Here is a 6,179-nt window from a genome sequence, read left to right as displayed (position 1 = left end):
TTCTGTGTACTTAGGCTGCTGTCAGAGCTCTTGCCAGTTGGTGTATCTGGCAATCATAAGCCTACGAAGGTGGATTAACCTGTTCCCTCGCTGTGCGTGTTTTGTCACCCAACTCCAAAAGAGACAACTCTAAACTCACCTTGAAGAAAGGAGGCGCATTTGAATGGAAATCTGTTCTGTGCAATTAAAAAGCCAAACTAACTTTTTCGTTTGCAGGGCTGCTGGGCACAACTAAAAATGCATTAGCCACCAATGGAATCTGATTAGCAATTTTCCAGGATTATATTAACCTACTTTCCACCAGAGGTTGGACATCAAGGCAGCAACCTCACCTCTATGTACAGAAGCTTCCATGCAAGTGCCTTAGTTTTAAATATTCCAGTTTCATAAAACTGTACTTAAAATGTCATGAAATTTATTGGAAAGACTATTCTGAATATTATATATTTGTTATATTTCAAATGAAATCTCCCAAAAGGTATTCTACAAGAAGACAAAATTCCTAGTCTTGTTATTCAAGTTATTTCACTCCAGCCAGTAAAAGAATTTAAAGACAGGACTTCAGGCAAGAATGTTTCCACACTGGCAGGCTCTCAAATAACAAATTCATTCAAGCTGTGTCTTTTAGGACAGTATCATATTAATGTTGCAGCATGGGAGGTCATAAATCAGAAACAATCTGACCCTCTGGGATTTTTTTGGAAGCAATTTTGGTCTAACAGGGTGGGGAAAAAGAGCTCATTGTCACAGTAAAGTTGGATTACTCCCTTCTGTCGCACCCAATCCGAAAATGAATGCTATCAAAAAATTGCACAACCGAATCTGCATCCAGATGTTAGTTTTGCCATTCACAATCTTCTGCACAAAATGACTAACTCCCTTCCCACCAGTGATAAATCACCAGTTACAAAAAACTAAAAACGTACTGGCAACGCAGAGCAAACACACCCAAAATAGAGATTTTTTCATTCCTCGTTGACTATTTAATTCTGAAAATCTGTTTTGCATATGTTCACATTCTATGCCTGCAATCTCTCACTTTACTCACTTGCCAGCTGACACTGCAGGGATAAAATATTATTGAATGATCGAAACAGGGAACAAAAAAAATTCCCAAACGTTTCTTGTGACGATTCATTTTTGCTATTTGGTTCTTGTATTTTTGCCACATTGTCCTGGTGTTGAAATCTTTACTGGTATGTATGGCTAACTGGTGATGACAAGGTTTTGATTGGGTTTCATGCATTTTATGTTCAAACCGTCTGACGCTATTCACCATCCAGGCCAAACGCATGACTGGATAAACATCCAAGGTACTGGAGGCTGTAGAGCTACACCCATCAATAGCTAGTGGGGATGGCAAGTCTAATAAAAATCTAATTATTTGCCATAAAATAATAAAATCGCCCTTGACTCACTCAGCACACTTCCCTCGTTCACAAAATGATGAATCCTGCTCTTGAGCTCATAGTCCAGGCTGATCTCGGGGAGAAAGAGCTTTGAAGTGTTGATGTCAAATGTCATTATACAGCACTTGCTATAAACAATACCACAGGTCCTTTCAAACATGATATTGTGATACAGTGCATGAAGTTGGACCTATGCACTTAATTATCTTGAGCTAATTATAAACCTGGGTGGAATGGGAATCCAGCATTACAACCTGACCTCACCCAACGTTCATGAATGCAACTTTACCAGGATACACAACATGTAAATCAGTTTAGCTAGCAGTAAGTAGGAACCTGGTTGTTAGTCGATTGGCAGATCGCTTCTCCGGGGATAATTCCTTGAAAATAAATAATAAATAAGTCACTTCAATCCATGGTTGTTTGTGGGACACTGCTGTGCACAATTGGCTGCTTTGAGACTCTTAAAGATGTGATAAGGCGCAGTATCAAATGCAAGAATTATTATTATTATGTTCACAACATGGACTTTTACAGTATCTGTAATGTAGTGTTGGCTTGCTAAAGAACTTTCACACTGAACAACTGTAATCACTTAATGAGCAATACAATTTGTAGAATACATTATGGTAAATAAAATAATTGGCCCTCTTCACTGATAATCAGTGTAGTGCCGAGCGTGCTTAAGCAGCACAAGCCAAGCATCTGCAATTTCATAGAGCATTAAAATATTTGCTTTACCACTGAGGGGGGAAAGAGGCGACCGTGGGCTCACCCTCTCCACGTCCTACTGACGAGATGAAAACAAACCAATTACAGAGAAAGGAATGATGTCAGCTCATCAGTAAACTTCCTCAATGTAATTTGTTTATTTGGTAACATTATTTGCAAAGCAAAAAAAAACTTTGCTCCTCATGAGCCTATGTTCACTAGCAATATATCGAGAACGGCAGTTTTTTTCTGTGCCAAATTGAACACATGCCCGTTTTCATTCCTCGTTGACTACTTAATTCCGAAAAATTGAAAACCTCCCTGTATTCACACTGGCAGTCAATCTACATCAGCAACCTTTGACACACAGCAGTAATATCAAACGGTTGAATTTTTTTGTGAATTTGGATAGAAGCTTAATATTGACCAGGGCTCTCCCACAGCTCTCCAAAAGAGTTCCATGCAATCTGAAACAACAGGCAGACAATAATTCATCTTCAGCACAATTGCAGACCCTTGGTATCAGCTCATGCTTGCATACGATTCTTTACATAATCAGCTTTAGATTTCAATAGGACAGGGGAGGAGAGGAATGGAAGCAAAACAGTTCCCACCAGAGAGAGGGAAATCAGAATGAAAGTTAAAAGCGAAACTATTTTCTGAGACTTCTAAGAGATTGTTTACAGCAGCACTGGCAGAGCCTGAGAACAGGTTGCCTGGCCCTATCTATGTCATGGAATATAAATCACCATTATTTAGGATGAACTTCCCATTGGCAGCCTTGTTTTGAGTGACAGTGAGGGAGTGGGAAGGAGAAACCACAAGAAAGTTTTCCCCCAAATCTAGTAACAGTTCCTGGTCATCACGCCAAAAACTTCAAATGGCATTCTCCACCAGTGCAGGCAGTGATCCGAGACAAGGTTGCTTTCCTGTGCCTCACCATAGCAAAGGCTACGTGTGCAGGATTTAAAAAAAAGATTAGTTCAATACACTGGAACAAGATGCTTGATTTTGAAAGACAAAATAAGTTTCACCTGAACAAAAGTTAACGGAAGTTACTCAGAAAATAAACTGCAGTATTGTCACAAACTGATTATTGTAGCAATGGATTAATTTATTCCAAAAATGCGTTTTTTTAAAAAAAACACCACTGGAAATCTTTGTCAAAGGGAGGAGCTCAACGCATCAAACCTTACAAAGTACTCTTTCACAGTTACTCTATCTTAATTTGTGTGCACTGATCTGAGAAGGCTACCTTCTTTTCCCCAATTTTCATTCTTCCTTTCCTGAAAGCACCAACTCACACTAAGGTATAGTGCCACCGTCACGAGTTCCAGTACTTTGTCAAATGAGCATTCTTTAATTGTGACCTTAGACATTAAATGTTGGCAGATTGCTTGCCTATGGAAAACGCATACCAGATACCAATCCTATGCTCACCCAACATATGCACGCTGAATTGCTCTGAAATTAGTTATTTTTCCCTCCCCAATTTCATCTCTGGGACAACAACTTGCACTTATACAACGCCCTTCACGCGGGTAGCGTTCTGCTCCCCACTTTCTGCATAGCTCTGGAATGTTGAAGCCAATTATAATCCAGGAAAATACATTACTCGTGAAACTGCACTGAAAAAAATCTTTTCTTTCATTTCTGACTTCCTTAATACACCGTAAAATACACAATTAACTAAACTGACGCATCAGGAAAGGTGGAACTGACCTTTTGTCAAGTGTAAACAATTTAATTCAGCTTCAATAGAATTCAAAGCACAACAATTAATCACCATGGTTCTTTTTGGCAAAATTTCTGCATTTATTCTTTCCGGAAGGCAGCAACTCCTTGCATGGGTGCTTCCACAGTTGCCAGTATCCTCCGATACCTTAACCAACCAAAGGTCTACACTACACACGGGAGCAGAGATGTTCAAGATATTAAACCAAAGGGACATTACTACCAAGCTTAATATCATCATATACCATTCACACCTCCACTTTCCATTAGGGGTGGGTTTGCTGGATAATCAAAATTGTAATTGATCTTTCCCCCACACTTACCTAACCCAGAAGGTACCAAAGCATCTCAAATGCTGCCTAAAATGAGATCAACTAACTTAGCACAGACTAGAAATCAAACCTGTAACTTTCTGTTCTGTACAGGTCATTCATCCAATTGGGCAATGACTTGTATATTTTTAACATGTCCCAACGGCACCACTGGAAAAACTGGCTTGAAGGAACATTGAAGCCTTTTGAAGCTGAATTTAGGCAGCTTAAAGGCTTCTGATCTTAATTAACCTCCATTACACCCTCAGACACAAGAACTCCTTAAAGTTTCCCTGGTGGGGCGAAAAGTGAAACTGAAAAAGGGCTTTCCAATTATTTTTTATGATGCTTGGCATAATTATTGTGTTAAAAGACCAATTTTCCCTGGGGAGGAGGCAGTGATGGCCACGTCCCCTCTTTCACCATCCCTTGATCTGCCCACTTAGTTTAAATCCTTTTTTTAAAAAAATTCCAGACATCCCCCAAAATAATTGAAGTTGGTCAGTTTGGCGGGCATAAACACTTATAAACTTCTAAACTTATTTGGCTAAATTGCACATGCCCTACTATTTTTGCCTATTGTCCTAATAAGACTCAAAACAGTACATCTTTTTATCCCCGAACACCATCAGCTCAAATATAAGTTACAGACCAGCTCCAAAGCAGAGTGGACAACAACAACAAAGTTACATTTGTATAGCGCCTTTCAAGTCGGGAGGAAACCCTGAGATACTTTCCTTATAATCCGTCAGGCAAACTGTTCCTAAACAGAGAGTGCCACTACGCCGGTTAGGACTGCCCTCTCTGTTAGGACTTTGGCTTGCAGGGTCAACAGGTGGCCAGTGGGAAGAATTACTCCCTAAGTGACTGGCCATGTCCTGCTGACCGGCCGGGTTGCTGGTCGGTTATCAAATAAGAATCTTCAGGTGACAATGAGCCCCAACTGGTTTGGGAACAGGATTAAACACACATACATCCTGAAATACAGATACTGCAAAACATTAAAACGTAATTCAGTTCAAAATTACTGCAAACTAATAGTTAAAAACATTTTGACGACAAGGTGGGGGGGGGAAGGGGGGACGGACGGGGGAAAGGGAAGAGAAAGCACCTGCACAGGTGGAATCAGTGCAAAGCAATAACCAAATTAGGGAATAATAATGAATAAAGATCTTCACATTTTGTAGCTCACCGTAGCGCTCTGGAGCTCTTGACGGAAGAGAGTGGGGGGGGGGGAATGGAGGAGAGTTGGGGGGGGAATGGAGGAGAGTGGGGTTGGAGGAGAGAGTGGGGGGTTGGAGGAGAGGGGGGGGTTGGAGGAGAGTGGGGGGGAATGGAGGAGAGTGGGGGGGTTGGAGGAGTGGGGGGGGGTTGGAGGAGTGGGGGGGGGTTGGGAGGAGTGGGGGGGGGGTTGGAGGAGAGTGGGGGGGGTTGGAGGAGAGTGGGGGGGGTTGGAGAGTGGGGGGGGTTGGAGGAGAGAGTAGGGGGGTTGGAGGAGAGTGGGGGGGTTGGAGGAGTGGGGGGGGTTGGAGGAGAGAGGGGGGGTTGGAGGAGAGTGGGGTGGTTGGAGGAGAGTTGGGGGGGGGAATGGAGGAGAGTGGGGGTTGGGGAGAGAGTGGGGGGGTGTTGGAGGAGAGTGGGTGGTTGGAGGAGAGTGGGGGGGGGAATGGAGGAGAGTGGGTGGTGGGGAGAGAGTGGGGGGGTGTTGGAGGAGAGTGGGTGGTTGGAGGAGAGTTGGGGGGGAATGGCGGAGAGTGGGGGTTGGAGGAGAGTTGGGGGGAATGGAGGAGAGTGGGGAGAGTTGGGGGGGGAATGGAGGAGAGTGGGGGTTGGAGGAGAGAGTGGGGGGTGTTGGAGGAGAGTGGGGTGGTTGGAGGAGAGTGGGGGGGTTGGAGGAGGAGTGGGGGTTGGAGGAGAGTGGGGGGGTTGGAGGAGAGTGGGGGGGTTGGAGGAGAGTGGGGGGTTGGAGGAGAGGGGGGATGGAGGGAGGGGTTGGAGAGGGGTTGGAGGAGGG

Source organism: Callorhinchus milii, unplaced genomic scaffold (genome assembly GCF_018977255.1).
Source record: "Callorhinchus milii isolate IMCB2004 unplaced genomic scaffold, IMCB_Cmil_1.0 Scaffold27, whole genome shotgun sequence".
NCBI classification, from domain to species: Eukaryota; Metazoa; Chordata; class Chondrichthyes; order Chimaeriformes; family Callorhinchidae; genus Callorhinchus; species Callorhinchus milii.
The sequence above is the reverse complement of the archived record's forward strand: the minus strand, read 5'-3'. Positions refer to the sequence as shown.